General features: G+C 40.8%; 1 long non-coding RNA gene across 4 annotated transcripts in view; it reads left to right on the forward strand.

Annotated features, from left to right (window-relative positions):
• The window catches only part of LOC108896805 (uncharacterized), a 164,873-nt gene that overhangs the window by 57,366 nt on the left and 89,754 nt on the right, over positions 1 to 17,753 (forward strand). The gene's annotated exons all lie outside the window — the stretch shown is intronic.

Below are 17,753 nucleotides of genomic sequence, written 5' to 3' on the forward strand. Positions count from 1 at the left end.
GGTCTCCTGATAGAGAAAAGATAGACTGTCACATTTATAACTGACTATGTGTGCTGTTTTCTTCAGTCTGTGATAGAGGGAGATATAAATGCAAGTTGTGGGAGTGGTCAGCGTGCCTTTACATGTGCTCATGCATTAGCAGTGAGGGGCGTGGGGGCTGGTTTGTGTGTATTCCTATGTGTCTTGCTCTCATGGGCCAAAGGCACTGAGTCAGAGGAAGCGTTGCCTGGGGGAAATGAGCGTGTTAGTCAGGTCCTGTTCCTGTTGTTGATGCTGTCACCATGACCAACAAGAATCAAAGGGGAAGACATGACTTCATCACTATTTCACAGGAGCTACGTGTACACCTTGACAGGATCTGAATCAATATCACAGGCTGGATAGAGACACCTCGTCCACATTGGTTCCACTTGTGACCTCTGAAGGTTATCATTTCATTGGTCCATGCAGGTGCAAAATTCAGGAGTACAGCTCTGCAGAGAAGCATGTCATTTTTTTTTTTTTTTTAACAGAGTGGGTTTAAACTACTTTCAAAACATTTTATTGATATTGGAGCAAGGAAAGTTCAAAGATTATCTGTTGGGCTGATTGTTATTCCCTACTTTCTGTGTGCTAAACATGCAATATCTAAGCATAGTCAAGGAGCAAAATGAAACAAATCAAAAGCAGCACAAAACCAATATTTGTTCAGTTCACTGGAATTACTCTTGGCAATACTGAACTGCTCATTATTTTTGGAAGCTTTAGATATTATTGCATATTTCTGTCAAGACATTATGTTCTTATTGTAACATACATTTATTTGAAATCTAGACCGTAAAATTATATTGAGGGAATATATATACAGTATATATACTCCTCCTTGTGCTCCATATAGCTTTTGTTTGGTGCCGGAGTATTTTGGTCCACTTAAAATTTTTCACTGGTTATCCTCCTGGCAGGAGACAATGTTTTGGCTGAGCCAAGTAGGCATTTTATCAGCTGTCTCTGACAGAAATGTCTGATTTCTGGTCAAGTGGAAAGTCTCACTGTGTGTGGTCACAAGTGTTGGTGACGTTTCACCCTCTTCCTCTCTGCCTCTGCACGTCTCTGTTTCCTCTGTACTTCTACCTGAGGGGAACTCAGGTGTTTTTTTCCTTTTGACTTACCAGGAACTGGTGATAGCATTGAATGTCAGGTATTGTTTAAGGAAATATCATTGATTGACAGGATATTCTTTTAGTTTATTTATTGTTTTTTATTTATTTATAACATTATACTGCAAAAAGCACAATAACACTCTCAGTGACAGATAAAATAATTTCCTTCAGCTGATTTTTTTCGCTAATATAAAAATCCTCCCCTTTGGTGCATCTACTTATACTTTCACAGATCATATGAGGGAGCACATGGTGTTATATCATGATTTATCTGATATGCAAACCAGGGAGAGAGACTACAATTTGCCTCAAACCACTTTCTCTGACATGTTTCCAACTGAACAAGTAAAACTGGCCAGTATTCACAAATGTGCATATTCTAATCACTCAATTGCATAACAACAGTGTCTGTGATTGTTGTGAGTACTGGCCCTCTCTCTCTGTTGGTCAAAATAGTACAACAACCAATCAGGAAGCTTTTTGTATATTTTTCCATTCTTGGAAATCTGCTGAGTGACAGTGGCCATGGCAACAGCCCGTGCTCTGTGCAGCTCCCTTGCACCCCCGCTGTGCAGCGTTTGATGGCAGTTAAACGTGTTGTGGAGTAATTGGGTTGCGGACCGGATGAGATATGTCCCCTAAGGTGTGACAGAATGTGAGAAATGGAGCAGGTGGTGGAAGCCCAGAGGCCTCTCCCATACGCATCGTAGCATTCAAGCCAATGGTTATGTCCTTACCAGCTGTAAACCACTCTGCTCTGTCACCCTGTCTGTGTGACAGCATGGAGTGTGTACAGGTCGGGAAAATAGAATCAAGTTATACTGTTGGACCACTAAATCTACTAGACTACTGAATTTACTAAATTTGACCACTTATGACTTGAAAAAAAAAAATGTCTTTGCAAGCACTAAAAATTCAGTTGGACACAATTAATGTCATGGGCTGCTGCCTGTAAATGTCAACAACCTAATAAAAATGTCCAACTCCAGAAATCTAACATCTGTGTCTTAGAGATGGTTAACTTAGAATTTTTTTTACAGTGAAGTTGAGACATTTGTTTTATGAGGACATATTCTTTGTGAGAATATTGTTTTTATGAGAAGATTTTCATTCTTCAGTTATTTTATTTTATTTCAGGTATTATTTCATTTAAAATACACTTTTATTTGCATATTTCATTAAAACCAATGAAGAATGTTTAGCTTGACAATTTATTCTTGGCCTTGGAAACAGCTTTTAAAAAACAATTTCAGCTCAAGGTCCATTTAATCATTTGTTCTGTAGCTTTTTGACCATGTCACACAGTCTTCATCAGCACATGGTGTTTGTTTATTGTTGTTTTCATGGATGTGTAGATGTCAAAATGTCACATTACTCTGAACTCTTGTCCATGTTGGCTCGAGTGTGTGTGTGGTCTGTTCCAGTGTATTTACTGTGTAAATTTAAGTGATGAAGGAGATTGTAAGCCACTCGCAGCATGTTCTTGTATCAAACTTAGCAGCCATTGGTATCCCCAAAATGCACACCTGATCCAAATCAATTGACAGGAGTGATCCAAATGGATCTGCACTTCCTGTGTCCTGGCAAGTGATGCGTGCTGTAATTGAGTAGCATAAGCCTATCAGCGTGTGTAGAGACGACATCAGACGGATGCCATGTGAAAGGAACAAGCTGTCACATTACACTTGTACCAACATCCATGAACAGTGCCAAGGCCATGCCGAACATGATCGGGTGTCACGGTGGTGGCAGAGGCCGGCCAGGTGTGTGACATCACTCGGTATCACAGCCCAGGGGTGTGATGCCAGTCCGGCGGGCGTGTGGCACAGCAGGAAGCATGGAAGAAGGAGGGCAGGGCTAAGGACGATATCAGTAGGTTTTCTCCTCTTGTAGTTTTAGAGAAAAATCGAAAAAAGTGTCCAAGTGAGAAATTCAGTGGGAATAATTGATTATCTATTACTTTTTCAACCATATTTAATATTTTAGAGAACTTAACATGTTCCATTTTCTGCTGATTTATACTCCTACTCCACTACTTTTCAGAGGTAAATACTGTCCTTTTTACTCTACTACATTTAATGACAGCTATAGTAAGTTCGTCCATACAAAGCATATAATGGACTTGTAAAATATGAATCAATATTAAAGACTAAACATCAGTCTAATTGTATATAAAACCACTAACATTAAACAAATACAACATTAAAATGCTGTTAACATGTTAATGTATTAATAATGACATATGATTGCTGTATGAATACCTCTTCCATCAAGTCTGACAGGACATGTCATAGCAGAAGATGTGGGGATGTGTCAGAGCAGTGAGGATCCTAAAGGAACTGCAGGATAAATCTAAGCAGCATGCAAGATGATAAATAAGAATGGGGAGAAAAAAAGAAAAAATACAATTTTTTTAGGTACTCATGCAGAAAATGAAGATGCTAAACTGATCTCAGCTTCTAGAAATGTGCAATCTGCAATGAAGGGTCATTGCATGGGAGTGTATCAGAGCAGGACAGAGCGTTGCAGACAGTATCCTATGTAAAAAATGTTAATAGATCATCATTTCACATTTTCTCCATGTATTCACACTACATAAAACGTGTAGACAGTGTGTATGCAGGCGTACAAAGGCTTTGCTTAAGTCTTTGCAGCCATGAACCCGAACTGATAAACAAAAGACTCCCAGTTCCTGTGCTTGGCACCATAAATCTAGAGTGTCCAGAGCATGAAGGAAGTATGTTTAAATCATCAGTGAGGTGCTGTTGCTCGTTCAATAGGGAAAAATGCATTGCCATAATACCCTTAAGGATAAACATAACTACCGGACTGAGTGGTATACAATGGTGTGAAATTGTACCCTGGTGCAGGACATCTAGCCGGCATAGCAACAACAGAGCGCAGCGTGCCAGTCAGAGGGATTAAGTTGTTTTGAAGCCACAGTTGATTGTACAGCAGATAGTGAGAGGGAGAGAGCCGGCCCATACAGCCAGATAATGGTGTGAGATAGCCTCCCACAAAGCTGCATAACCAAGAGCCTGGCCATACTGGGAAGTGTGTTTGTGTGTGCGTGTCTGCATGTATGTGTGTGTACTTTACGCAGAAGAGAGTATGTGTGACGCGCTTCCATCTGTTTGTATACACATGGTAATCTGAATCAACCACGAAACCTGATCAGGCTCGCCCACCACGTGTTTAATTATGCAAGGTGGTTTGGCTGAAAACTCAATCACCTGGAGGATCCGCTCTTACCGCCACGAGCGCCCCCGCTTTCTGCTGCCCCGGGAGAGGGGGGAGGAGGGACAGAAAAGGAGACCACTGGAAAGGAAAGAAGATACCACACATGCTCTCTGTGGTATGTTCACCTAAACAGGCAGAATGAATTATCCAAACATGGTGTATAATACCTAAGGAGCCATTTGTAAATCCTCAAAGCTGTTGTTGCCGTGTAGAGGAATTATTCGACACGCTGAGAGATTGCTAGGGGATTACATACTGTAACGTCTACTCCGGAAAGCTCTTAATTTTCTTTTTTTTTTCCTAAGTTAAAATTTTCCTGGAGTTCTTGTAAAAATTGGTGTGTCCCCAATGGTTTGAACCAAAACATGTCAACTTGCAGTATCCATCTAATCCCCCACAGTTGTCCAGCAGCTGCCTTGATTTCATCCAACCTAATTTGCAGAGGAGAGCAAATTGTGGGCATTTGACCATCTGGTCCTACGCCTATTCCCAAAAATAGAGTCTTTTCCTGCCCAGTCAGAGGTCCCAATTTTATTAACAGTGTTGGGCAAAAGACACCCGGGAATTAACCCTCTCCCTAAGTATACCATGGGAGCAAGAGCCCCGGCTCTGGAGGGGAAGTCAAGCCATGAAAATAGTGATTTGTCCATGTTGTAGCTGTGAAAGGCATCTTCCCAGGGAGCAGAATCACTCTATAAGCCTCCAACTGGCAGGGAATTACTTGGTTCAGTAGAGCAGGGTGCTGAGACTGTTCAACATCTTTGTGCCATACAGGCCTGCAGGATCATGAAGCATCATGAGGGCCAAAAGGGCCCACAGCTACTTATTCTGGTTCCTGTCAGGCCAGCCAGCTCCCACCATGGTTTTTCTGTGGTGAACTTTTCCAGTAGAATTCAGGCAAAGTGTGTGCATTTACTGTACAGTACTGTACATAATATTAGTTATGTCTGACAATTCATGGTTTCCTCTCTTATTTTCTAACATCCCTGGGGTATGGAGAAAATTAACAGTTATTATGAGCCAATATTCTGTGGTATGATGTAGCCCACTATTATTTAATGATTTCATTGAAACAATGTGTATCACACAATGATGTAGTGCTCATGAGAGACATATCCTAAAAACATGTTACATTGTTTGTTGGCAATAAAATGAACCTCATGTGTTTGAATGGGCCCCTCAGCCCTCATATAAACCCCTAAGGCAGCAACACAAACACCGGTGAGCCTATGATTATCTGGCCAGCTTGATGAATATTCACACTCAGCAGACTGACTGTGAAGCTGAGATAGCAGCTGGGGCCCGGGGCCTGGGGCCCAGACACCCTACAACTGCTCTTTGGAAGAGCCACTATTCATCTGTATGAGGACATGGCCCTACAGCCAAGCTCCCCAACTGTTGCCAGGACAGGGCTGGATTGGTCATGCCAAAAGGACTGGGAGGACAAGAAAGAAATAGGCTGAAAATTTATGGCGATAAAAGGAAAATAAACATAAAGTAGAAAAATTATACTTGATAGGCTGACACTACCATAGTTATACTATTCCTCACAAGTAATCTCTAGTTAGATGACATGTTTTAATCAGACTGCAGCAGCCACAGAATGGTTTGATCCTTATGAGAATGATGCACAATGTAACGTAATATTCCCACCCAAGTCAGAATATAATAGAAATAAAGAAGCTCACGGACTCTGTGCAGTACTTGTTATGTTTCACCATTATGTAGCTTCTGTTCATATTTATAGCCTTCAAATGGGCATCTTAGAAAACTCATGAATAAAAGTCTTAAGTGATATTTTGAATGAATGATTAGTTTTAATGCACATTCAAATAATGGGCAAACCCCTGCCTGGAATTATTATAATTTCTGACAAAAATTAGTTTGTGAGTGGGTTAAAGTTCAGATGAGCCATACTATCATATAAAACAAACAAACATTTTAGTTTTCCAAAAAGTGTCTCTTTTTTAGTCACACATACAAGAGTCAGACAGACAAAAGCAGCCAACCTGAGAAAACAAAAACAGAACAAACAACAAAAAGTACAATACAATACATATGTAACTTCATATAATGTTAACTTTTTTCTTTTTTGTTGATCAATCTTTTTTCTCTCTTTTTTCTCTCCAACACTTGTTTACATATGAATGCACATATACACACAACACATCACACTGAGACACAAATAGACATGAGTGGTCCAGGTCTTTAAAAACATGTCTCTTTAAAAGTTTCTCTGCAGCACTCAACCAAATGACTCATATCATTGTCATTTTCCATCCTATCATATTATTAGTGATGTTAAACCATGACAGAAGATTATCTAGTTTTGTAGTCATTTTGTTTTATTACTTATAACACAAATTCAAATACTAAATGCAACACATTGGTCTGATTTTAAGATTTTTCATTCACTCAGTAACAATTTGCAATTTAGTAATTTGAGCATCCTGTAAATCCACAGATGTAGATTAGGCATAGAGCAAAAGTGAATCATCTGCATACACAGCTTCATTAGTATTTTATTTTTTACCACATATGGTTGATCATTCCATTGATGAAAACAGAAGTGGGCCAGAAGTGGCTTCCTTGTGTGACACCATGGAAAATACTGGTCATATCCATTTAAAAATAAACTACTAAAGAAAGAAGGACACACTAATTTTACATGTGAATTGATGAGGTACCCATATCTATATGCACGAGGAGACATATCACATTATAGACATAGACATATCAAACATATAATAACTTGAACCCACATATTTTTGAAAATTTTCCCATGAATTTCCCTGTTATTGAAATATTGTTTATCTTTTAAAATTAAAATGGAAGTTTGCTAATATCTGAATGTTGACTTAAACAGAACATATGTAGACATCATTTTGTAGGTCATAAAGGATGGTTGAAGAAACTTATCATTTCTCATTTTCACTGATTTATAATCTCAGTGTCACTTGTTTGGTCAAGTAATGACCAGTGATGCAGACATAATGAAACACCTGTCATGTATGCCACAATAATGATATAAAATGGCACAACAGGGCCAACTGCAGTGATCACTCTGGCTTTAATTGCTACCTGGAAAACACACAGGTGTGCTTTAACTGCACACTCAAGTCATAAAACAACTGTTTCTGTTGGTCTCTGCTTCTCATAATGGACTTTATTAGATGTTTTATCAGTGATAGTCATCCATTAGACTATTGACATTGGAACAAAACTTATATGTAGCTTTTTTTATTGTACCCTTTCTTGATGGTGTTTTTATAGTGTTATAGTTGGCCACTGCACAAAAAATGAAGTCTGAGGTCAATTAAAAGTCTTTAAAATCCCCATGTTTATATAGGCTTACTGGCTTATTGAAGATTTTGTGAGAGAGGAAGGTTTTGTTTGAGCTCAACAGCTCTAAAACCTAATTTCCCTCAAATGTTAGTATCATATTGTTTGAACTATCTTGGGTGTATTTTGTTCAGTAGTTGCAACCACTGCTTCACACCATGAGAGTCCTGGGTTTGTTTGGGTTTCGTCTGGGTGCTCTGCTGTCCACCCACAGTCCAAAAACATGCAGGTTTGATGAATTAGAGAATTAATACAAGCACGAATGTTTGACTGTGTAAACCCCCTCGTAAACTAGTGATCTGTCTAAGCTGGACCCTGCCTCTTGCCCACTGCTGTGATAGACTCCAGCCCCTGAGATACTGAATAGGAGAAGTGATGCAGACAACTGATGGATGGAATTGTAATTCACTTGTCAATACAGAGCTGTCTTACTTAGTACAATTAAATGACCAATTGTATGTATCTAACACGTACAGAAAAATACAAATATAGTCTCTATTAAATTGTGCATCAGTCAGATAAAGCTTTTTTTAATGAGGCCATTTGTTGCTGCGGTTGTCACACACCTCTCTGTTTATCAATGTAGGTAAAGTGTTCCTGGTTTCCCTTCTTCATCTAATGATGCAATCCTCTGCTCCACTACCAAACAAAGCAGTAAATATCCCTTCACTGTTTGAACCCTGAGAAAAGGAAGAGGCTTTGATCACTTTTCCTGGAAACTCATAGCATACACAGTTGCACAGAATCAGGGTGTTTTTTCCTCGCTGACAGAGATTTAGTGGTACAGAGGTAATGAGCATCAACTCAGAAAACAACACCCAGTATCTCAGATATCATGTTTGATAGATTGAAAAGAACAAATTAATGGAAGAATGCCAATTTACACTCTTATCATCAAATCTAATCTTGGGGGAAGTAAACAAGTCCAGTTTTATTGTGTGGGACAAAGCCAAAGGGCAGTATTGATATTATGATTGCCACCCCTGAGGCACAGTGACAATCTAGAATTTCAATCTAAGCCAATCATCCCACATGGGGGATGATTTGGAAATATCTGGAGACAATGAGAAAAAAGAAAAACATGTTGTCTGTAGCTAATGTTCCCCTTAATTTTTCATGTGTCTGAGCATACACACAAACTCCCTGAGAATTCCTCGGACCACTGTGAGCAACATCAGATGTGCACACTGTCGCACATTGTAATTTTATGCGCTACATAGCTTTGCTGTACGCGGAGAAAGCGGGAGCAGTGTGCGATTGCGCAGGCGCGCAGCTTAGAGGGAACATCGCTTGCCAGGCTATAAATAATATAATTAATAAAATGGGTTTAAAAAGTAAAATTGTCATTAAAAAGCCATATGCCAAATTGGGTTTAAATTGGCATTTGACACAAGTTGCAAACTTACAAGCTCTTACTGAAAACACCAAAGGTGCAGATATGTTAGTAATAGTATAGTATAGTAAGGTACGGCAAGGTACAGCATAGCATAATATAGTATAGTCCAGTATAAAATGATAAGATATTTTATAGTATAGTAAGGTAAGTAGTTATTAGGTAACAGAGTATGTCACTTGAAAAATGAACTAAATAATACTTGATGTTTTCCACTGAAATTCTAAATGTCTGTTTATGGCTGTAATATGCACATTTTAGCTGACCTACAGTCAGCATGAGGCAGCTCACTGGACAGACCACTGCAAAGGGTCAAATATCAGTTGGAGTAACCAGGTCGCCAGGTCATACAGTACAACCTGCAGAGAACAGCCCCGAGGATGCTTGTGTAAAGTCCTATCCAATTACAGTGCATACATACAGTACAGTAATGCCATACACACACATGCACACACACACACACACACACACACACACACACACATGTGCAGACAAACAAGGCCTCATCTCACAGGAGCCATAGGGGATCAGAGAGCAGAGACAAGAGGATATCCATTAGGAAGTCTCTGTAATTGGGGTGCAGTGGGGGGCAAAGACTCATGCAGAGGAGCAGTGCAGAAAACACAGGTTTTAAAACTAAATTAGGGCCTGATGTCCACACTTTTGAGATAGTGCCATAAAATGCATCCAATACCTCTTGACCAGCTTCTAATGATAATATTAATCTTTCTTAATAGTTCTTTAAATAAGACCTATTAATCTATGTAACTCGTTATAGGCTGAGGATGTTCCACAGATGTTGCCTTTATATTCCCCCTCACACAACTGGGGCTCATCGGTGATAAAGAGAGATGTATGAGTGACAGCAGTAAACTGACTCATCTTAACCTGTCATGTTATCCAACTCAGCTGTCACCAAAGTCTGTTTTTTACTCTTGTTGGACCATTGCTGCTGTGCAGGTACTTCTCACCATTCAGATTTATTTGGAAAGGGAGGAGGCTAAAAGAAATGCTTTTTCCTTCTCTGGTCAATTTGGAGAGCTCTGCAACAGACGCACAAAGGACTTTTGACTTGTGAATTGTTTATGGTTTTGAAGAGTCACACTGATTTTATTTCTGCTGAATCACACCGCTGTCACTGGATCAAACTATTATCTGTTAGCCATTAGCGGTCCACCTGGGAGTCCAGCAGGGGTTCGAGCGTGAGTGTATTTTATATTTTTATGAAACATTACAGTATCAGAATCTCTGCCATACTCTGCCAAGTCATGACGTTTTATTTCCAGGGGAGCATAGGTTGCACATTCTTCACTTTTTTTCTTTTTATTTGTCTTTCTCCATCTCTTCCTATCGCTCTTTGTCTCGTTTCCTTTTTTTCCCTCGTATCTATTCATCTTTCTCTTTGTCTCTCGTCTTTGTCCATTTAGCTCTGGCGGTCATTATTCTCTTTTCCGTCTTTTTTATTGCTCCCCTGTCCTCTCTCCATCCATCCATCCTCCCTGCTGTTTGACAGGGCGTGTGTGTTGTTTTTATCCGAGTGACATCGGGTCTCTTCCCAGGGCACGTCCCGGGAACAGCCAGTTCAGCCTGATGACTCCCCTGGGTCCTGCCCCTTCATGAGTCTCCATGTTCCCTTTGTAAATTACAACCTGTCCCATGCGCATGCACGCACACACATACACACAAGCACTCCTGGGCATGCGCACACCCACCCACCCAGGAACACACTCTCTTACAAACCCTCCTAATCATCATATGTACAGTATGCATGTGAGCAGCAGCAGCACACTGCATGTATAGATATGCACACGCACATACATACACTTACACACAAATGAAGAGCTTTGGCAGAAGTGTGTGGGCTTATGTGTGCACACACTCACACACACACACACACATATACACACAGTGCATGTTTATTCAGGTATATCCTTCCTGACTTTGCCAGAAAACCTGTAATAGTCAAGCGAGTATCTCTCAAACCTTTGTGAGAAAGACAGACACAAAGAAAAAGTAAGAAAGAAAAAGACAAGAAGGAAAAGAAAGATCTCAAAGGTGAAAGATTTTGCTATGAATGTATGGTTTTATGACTGTCTGAGGTAATAAAACTGAAAGATGCAAAGATGTTAGTCACTGAAGCGAAAGAGAAAGAGATCTTCACTGAGTCACAGTACAACAGATCGAAAGAGGAGACTGTAAGAGAAAGATTAAAGAGATTGGGAGAGTGAGCGACGGACAGATAAAGAGATTGCCACGGGCTCTGTGATAGCAGCACCCTAATTAATAGGTTGTAAAAGCAGATGAGCATGGAGGATGCAGGATGTCAGTGTTATGATACACACTCACTCTCTCTCTCTCTCTCTCTCTCTCTCACACACACACACACACACACACACACACACTTAGCAGGCCTGCCCATTAGAGATAGACACAGCCACTCTGTGGTAAAGGAGGAGTCATCCTTCTCCTTGATTTTATACAGGATGCTCCCATAACAAATTATAACATCTCTGTGGGCTTCAGCAAAGCAGGAACTGTGAGTGAAACATCTGTACAACTCACACATATACTGACACCTCTGAGTCAGTTCCTGATTATTTCTTAAGTCGTGTTTCCTAACCTTCATATTAGGAATCATGAAGACAGATTGGCTGTGATACTGTATACTCTTCATTTGCCCAGATTCAAATCTTTGCAATTAAAAAAACACAAAAACAAGTGGGCAGGACAGCAGGACAGCAGGCCTGCAGTTTATCTGAGGTGCTGTCAAACTATTTTATGTCTGTACTTTGACCCTTGGCAGCTTTACTACTGCTCAGTAAATATACACAGGTACTATACTTCCTACACCTCACTACTCCTTCCTACTCCTCCACACCGTTTCTCACCACAGCTGACCCCCTAACTGGACCCTGTGCCCCAACTGTCTGGTTGATCTCTCCCTTCAGTGTTTTCTGCTTTATTTCTAAAGCTGAATCTCAATTTATGGTTATTTGTGTATGTGTCTGCTGTTTTTTCCCCCCACCGTCCTCCTTCACTGTCACACGCACTTCCACTCTTTGTCATTTGGCAGAATTTTAGGAATTTTATTCATAAGCACCGTGACAGCAAGGGAGAGCGGTACTCATTTCCTGCTACTGTGACATCTTTCAGCTCATTGTCCCTCAGAGCAGTTTTCTTCCTTTAAGTATCAGATTGCCAGTTCTTTGTTTCCATTGCTGACGAAGTGTCTGATTGTGCTCGTCTGACCCGCGGAGTTTCCCATGGATCAGTCCTGGGACCGGTTTTATTCTTCACTATCTGTCGGTTTGTTGTGTCTCTTATCATTAATATGCTGATGATGTCCAGCTTTAAGTATCTGAGATTACTGGGAAACTTTTAAATCTGGCCATTTTACATGATTGCATCAAGGAAGTTAGAGTCTGGATTGTCTCCGAGATTCCTGCAGTTAAACCTCAACAAAACCAAGACAAAACAAAAGCTCTGGTCTTTGCACCAAATCAGATTTTTGAACTTTTACAGCAGCATTTAGCTTTTCTGGCCTCTAACTCAAAGTTAGTTTCCAGTAACTTTAGTTTTCATCAGAAAACACTGGCAAACTACACCTCTTGTGATATTTAAAAGCTCAAACAAATGATTCATTATTTTGTCTCCTCACATCTCAATTATTATAATGCTCTGGATCCTTGTTTAAGTCAAGAGGCTCTAGCTCCTCTGCAACTTCAGTGTTCTGTGCTGTGTATTGTTATTCCGGCTTACTTTTGCTGATCCCCTACAGATCCACTAGGCCTCTCAGTGCATCAGAACAAGGTATAATGTGTACTTATGTATACTGTTGTCCTACAGACCATCTTTTCTGTACACCCTCTGAAAATGTCAGATTCCTTCTTGTTCTATTGGACATTAACTCTGTCTCAAATGTCTCATCTTTGTCGTAATCAGACAAAATTTACACGCTGAAAAGTTCAGTTGTGAGTGTTTTCGTCAGCTGGCTGTTTCAGCCTTGTGTTCCTCCTCCTGTGCTCCTGTGGAGCATCACCTTTACACACACATACACACTTGCACACACCTTGATGATGAAACTTGATAAGGACCTGCGTGTCTAAGTCTTACAAGCCTCTTTTTCCTCTGCCCCGCCCGCTTATAGATCATAAAGTTGTGTGTGATTCTAATGATCACCTTGCAGTAATGACGCAGTGACAGCCTGTTGTTTTGTATGTATGTGTATTTGTGTGTGTGTGTGTGTGTGTGTGTGTCTGAGGCGAGGAGAGAGGGGGTTTGAAGGAGTGGTGGCGGGGGTCGAAGGAGGAAAATGATACTGCAGTAATCCACCCCTCCTTTCACCTCCCTCCTCTATTTTCTATTGACAGCCGCCGCTCTTTTTTTCCCTCCCTCCTTTTATGCATCTCCCGCTCATACCACACATACTGGTGTCCATTTCTTTCCGTTACTTTCCTCCTCCTCTTTCCCTCTGTCTTTCTTCAGTTCCCCCTTTTCCCCCAATCTCTGTTAATCTGTTATATCTTTTAGACCCTTCCTGAACACTATTTGGTGTTTTTTTGTCTGTTTTAGAAGTAGTAAAAATATAAGACATATAATATATGACACACAAGCATTTGAAAACATAGATATGCAACTTAAGTTTCCTTATTTTGTTTTAAATATCTTTCATTTTCTGCCTCTTTGTGAGCCTTGTGCCACTCTCCTTGCCCATAATGCTGATATCAGAACATATTTTTGACATAGTTTCCATAGTAACAGATTGTAGTGCTAGAGGAGACAACTTGTAAAATCTTACAAAAGCATGTTAGTGCATCCTTTTTAATCTATCTATCTATCTATCTATCTATCTATCTATCTATCTATCTATCTATCTATCTATCTATCTATCTATCTAAAGTCCATGATCCTTTCCATGATCCTATCAGTTGTGTAAGTACAGTGACCATCAGGGCACTGACTTCATGATGGTCATTGACCCCTACTGGTCGCCTCCAGAACAGCATCTTACTGTAAATTATGCAAGGTTAATCACTGATTTCATGATAGAAAGTACTAAAACTGTCATCCTTTAAATCATGCATGTGTGCAAAATATATTTCTAGTGTAGGACATGTTGAAGTTAACTGTCTCAGTCCCTGTTACACATGTAAACATGTGGATTTGAGAGTGTTTTTAAAAGCCAACATTACGTTTAGATTCGGCTTGAAATGAGGAATAAAGGACAGTTTTCTCTCTTAGCTGGTCCTTTGTCCAGATCTGCTTTCAGCTCCCTCTCTCGCTCTCCCTCTCTGTTCGGCCCACTCAAACTCCTACGCGCCGCTTATCTACCTCTCACCTACATCCTCCTCTCTTCTTTTGCCTCTCTTTCTAACTCTCTCTCTTTATCTGTTAACACATATACACTTCTCCAAACCCCTCTCACCAGCTAACCATTGAGGCTTCTATGCCAACGTCCACAGCAACAGTGTCCTGTTATAACTAACTTAAAATGTATAAAGAATATAAGGAAAAGTGGGAGAATTTTCCTCCTAATCCATGTGAATGGGCTTGCAGTGATCTGGCATGGTTACAGAAATAAAAGACAAGCTGCAGGTGATAGTATCAGTTCAGTAGTTTTATTTAAGTATAAGGACAGAATAAGGAAATGAGAAAAATAAAAAAAGAAATTTCTGCATAATGAAAATCTTATTATTAGACTGAGAGATGTTTGCTTAGAAACCTTTGGAAATGACATTTCTTCTTCTAGATATAATCCACTACTCACACTACTAGAGATAGCTGTGTGCATAAATGCAAAATAATTGCATGTGGACACACACATGCACACACACATGCTCTGAGGGTAAGGCAGTGGAGTGGCTCCCATTTACACACGACTGTAAATTACCCAACACTTCTCAATCAATTATTCATAATCCGTAATTAATTATGAAACGATCAGTAATCCAACACCAGTCCACTCTGCTTGTGGTTGCCTAGTAACCATGACCCATATTAAATGCCACCATTGTTGCCCGTAACCAGAGCGCCAATTTTTTTTCCCCATAGGGCTTCAGGCCTGGAGGTAATATAGTGGAGAGTAAATAACGTGTGTGTGTGTGTGTGTGTACATGCGGAGTGAATGCGTGGATGCCCTGGCATACGCGTGTGGCCATATCATACTGGTTACTTTGAAGGTTGATCACACAGGGTAAACAAGCGAGGCTGGTTAATAATGCAGTATTTTGGCTTGTGCCGGGAATGAGGAGTTGCGGCCTGCTAGAGACCACTAATGGGACACGCCACGGGGAGCACAAGCAAAGAGCACGGCGCTCACAGCCAGACAATGATGCTATAACACGTCTGTGGGGACACATAACTGCACAGCACTACTTTGTCGGCACTTGTTCTGGAACTACATCAGCAAGTTCCCATATGGTGCTCTGGAGGCCTGAATGAATGATTTATAAGAGAGGTTTTGGGGTGTTGAGTGGCCATTTTTAGGAGTAGAGTGTACAGTAGATCACTTTCCCTGCACTTTACTGCAACAGCACATTGAAAATTGACTATCCTTTTCTTCCTCTCTCCTCTCTCTATCTCTATTCCCTCTCATTATTTCTCTCTCCAGCGATGGCTCTTATCCTATCCCATTCCAAAACGCTCCACCGCTGTCTTTTTAAATACAACTTCCACATCCTATTTCCACACCAGGAGATAAACACAGGCTGTAAATATAGAACCAGTGTTTTTTACCCTTCAAACCATGTCAGTGACATGTGAAAATATCCTTCGATCTGGGGAACATCCTGCCTCCAGTGAGAAAACATCGCATGTTTGTTTGTGTGTATGTGTGTGTGTGTGTGTGTGCAACGTCTCCTGCAAGAAGTAGAGAGTGCGAATCTGTGTGGGCCTGTGTGGGAAGTAAAAGAAGAGACAAAGGTGAGAGTAGTGAGGAAAAAGTCAATGACATACGAGAGACAGAGAGAGGGAGCGAGAAAAACTGAGAGAGAGAGATAGAAGTGTGAAGAATGGAGAGAGGGAGGGTGGGATGGGGTGGAGGTAATGGGGAGGAGGCGGGGGGTGCTGTGAGCACCGTGTGACCAGACTGTGGTTCCTTCCTCGCCAGCCTGAGAACCAGGAAGTAGAGCTGCTTGTTCCTGCATTATTGGACTAACAGGAAATGCAGAGGTCTTCAGGAGGGCGTAAAGTGTGTGTGATTGTTTGAGTAGACAGTAGCTTGTTGTTGTCAAACACAGTAGTCGTAGTATTCTGAATAGGTCAAAGCACCTCATTAAGAATATGTATTAAAGCTGTTTGGCATTATTTTTATTTAAACAACGGATTAAATGACTAAGTGTGTGATAAAGGAGTCACTTTAAGAGAATTATTACCAACTCTGCAGTTCCTCTCAGCTCTGAGGAGCTAGCATTTCAGCTCTTTATTTGCAGCTTTACTGTTTTGATTGACTCTCACCAGTTTCATCAGTGTCACATGCATGCCATTATTAACTAATGGTCTCATTAAACTAAAAGTTCTAATGAACACACTGTACACCACTTACCTAGCACTATACAGGAGAGATAGCGACTGGCAGGACGTGAATTCTGGACTTATATTGATCAGAAGAACACAAGTGCAACTCCAAATGAATCGCTAATATAGCAGCTGCTTGCTAGCAAGTGCCTGCTAATCATCCAAGGAGCTCTTGTCTATTGTACTTCATAAAACTAATGCAGCTGTCTTTCCCCTCAGTATCATAGCGTAATTGTTATTTATGGACTTTTTATGTTTTTAAATAGTTTTATATGATACTCCAACGGCAGTTATTGACCTTCTAGACCAACACGCATGTTCTCGTGACCTGCCCCCATTTCAAACTGTTGTCAATGCCTTCATATCCTCCAAAATATAATCAACTCAGTTCCGTCCAGCCAAGTTCCCACTGAGATTCCCTACTTTGATGAGGGTGTAGAAATTAGGTTGCAACACGTCAGCGGGGAGCCATTGCTTAAGGCTACGCCAAGCATGTCGCAACTATCAGTCTCCTTGCAGATTCAGGGTCTGCTCTGATTGTTGCTTTACTCCTGGGCTGGGTCTTTTTGTCTCTGTGTGTATATATGACACTTCTTCAACACATTTCCAGCTGAATAAATGGATGACATCTAGAGGGAGATGTTAGATCAGTGGATATGGCCTGCGATGTGGGCTTCTAGCAAGCCAAGAGATCATCAAAATAATCACTGTTGCCTGTGCAAACAGTGTGCAGGTGCTCAGGCACAACACAAGATGACACAGTCCCCCCCCCCACGGCAGCTCGTAAGGGCCAGGGAGCAGCAGGTTGCCTTGGGAACCCTCGGCTCCCTCTTTCTTGTCATTACTCCTTTGCACACTCCCCCCTTTTTAATCTGCACCATGCTTTCAGTGACAATCCCCCATCCCCCTTGATATATGCACACAATACATGCATGCACACACTCATGTATAAAGAAGCTCTGACACACAAGTAGGCAGGCAGAAACATGGGCACATGCGCACACACATACAAACATGGATGAAACATCAGGCCTATAAAAATAACCATGCTATTATATCTATCACCGAGCCCATAAACCCTCTATCAATCTGTCTGTGCCTGCTCTCTATTTAGATTTCTGGCA

This window comes from Lates calcarifer, linkage group LG7_1 (genome assembly GCF_001640805.2).
Source record: "Lates calcarifer isolate ASB-BC8 linkage group LG7_1, TLL_Latcal_v3, whole genome shotgun sequence".
Lineage (NCBI taxonomy): Eukaryota > Metazoa > Chordata > Actinopteri > Centropomidae > Lates > Lates calcarifer.